The sequence below is a fragment of the Taudactylus pleione genome, unplaced genomic scaffold (assembly GCF_031769625.1).
Source record: "Taudactylus pleione unplaced genomic scaffold, aTauple2 ptg000577l, whole genome shotgun sequence".
NCBI classification, from domain to species: domain Eukaryota; kingdom Metazoa; phylum Chordata; class Amphibia; order Anura; family Myobatrachidae; genus Taudactylus; species Taudactylus pleione.
In genome coordinates, this window is record NW_028284979.1 from 335,772 (window position 1) to 337,500 (window position 1,729).

The following is a 1,729-nucleotide window of genomic DNA, read 5'->3' on the forward strand; positions in this document are numbered from 1 at the left end:
ATATGGCCTTATTTTATTATTATTATAGTGTATAGTTGCTAAATGGGATTTCTACCCTATCTATTATTTTGTATGGTCTGTAAATATTAAGAGATGACTGCACAAAAATATCCTTATAGGTTGTTATCTAGTTGCTGTGATGGTGCTTCATAGTCTGACAGCGGAGCTCACCATTCAGTAAAGATTCCATTGCTTGTCTTCTCTTCTCCATATTTCCTTCATCCTCTAGAGCTTCTATTAGGAAGGGAGGTTGGGATGATTTTTTAGATATGTAACAATTTGTATCTGGGTACTGACACATGTCCAATGGGCTGGCAGACACAACACGATGAGACGTACAGCCTGATCACATGTCTAACATTCCCCCTGTGCCAGGCACATGGAAGCAGAATGTTTTTGAAGTTACACCTTTATTTGCAGTTCCCCGTACCATGGTTTTTGTAATACCCCTTTTACACAGACTGAAATATCCCGGGCTGATGCACGTGAATGCACGTAACCCCGGGATTTTAGTCGGTGTAAACGGATCAACCCGGGTCTAGTGACCCGGGGATCCAACCCTGCTTGATTGCAGGGTTGAGCACGGATTGTTCCCGTGTCACCCTGCAATGTAAGCGGTGCGGCTCACGATGACTCGGGTCATGCCGCCTGATTGGCCGGCTTCAGTGGTGCTTGGAGATGACCTCTCCAGGCGGCCACTGCAAGCAGCGCCGGCCTGAGCGGCACGAAGTAGCGTACCCCCACCTGCTATCCCTGCCTCCGAACCGCTGCAGGATAAGGTAAGTAGGTCACGGAGGGGGAGGGAGGGGAAAAAGCACTGGTCACCTTCGCCAGACAGCCGGGTCAGTGCTGACCCGGGTCAGGTGTGAATGGTGCCGACTCGGGCATAGCCCGGGTCGGCGCCGCAGTGTAAAAGGGGGTTGTCTCGGGTCTGATCCGGGTTGGAAACGTGTTCCAAATCCCGGGTCAGACCCGGGGACTTTGGTGTAAAAGGGGTATTAATGTTGGAGCATATTTACTAACATGGAGCAATGTACGCACACATAACTCTTAGCAACCAATTAGATTTCCTTTTCTAAAATGCACCAGAAAAATAAAAAGTTTTTGGGTGCTGTTTTTTTTTTTTTAAACTCTATCCCATAGAAAATTCCATGATTATCCATCTAATATTTCTAATAAATAAATGTATATTTGCTCACACCCCTCCTGCCTCCCTTTCTTCACTTCTTCACTGCCCTGATGATGGCGATACCCGTTTCCTGAGCATCATCTTCCCTTGCAAAACACAAACTTTCTTAAACCTCTTTAATCGTTACTGAATCTGCAACGCGTTTTGCACATTATCTGAATAGATCACGTTTTAAGCCAATCTCATTACATGATTTAAATACCTTTATAGTCCCATCCCCAATATTTTTATGACACAAGATCTTTTTCAATTAGTTCCATTGTTTTATTTAACTCTTGAGTGGTGTTTGTGTAAACCTTTATGTAAAATATATTTTACATGTACAAGATGCTCTTTATAGACCGGTCATGGTGAAAATCCTTTAAAACCGCATTACTGTCTGATCGTCCCTCCCCGATGGGCACGAAATGGTTTTGGTACGGGGACGTGTTCCGATCAGCCACACGGAAGAGTGCGACCGATTCCTGCACTTTAACTGTTGCACAATGTAGGAGGATATACAATGACATTGGGAAATCTAGCGATGATATAAAATGCTTT

The 1,729-nt window shown here is 44.7% G+C and overlaps 1 protein-coding gene across 1 annotated transcript in view; it reads right to left on the minus strand.

Annotated features, from left to right (window-relative positions):
- Window positions 1–1,431: 1,431 nt before the first annotated feature.
- The window catches only part of LOC148481522 (protein kinase C-binding protein NELL1-like), a 326,609-nt gene continuing 326,311 nt past the window's right edge, over window positions 1,432–1,729 (minus strand). The window contains exon 7 of the mRNA XM_088453297.1: window positions 1,432–1,729. This exon is cut by the window's right edge and continues 1,080 nt beyond it. The gene's annotated coding sequence lies outside the window, so the exon portion shown is untranslated.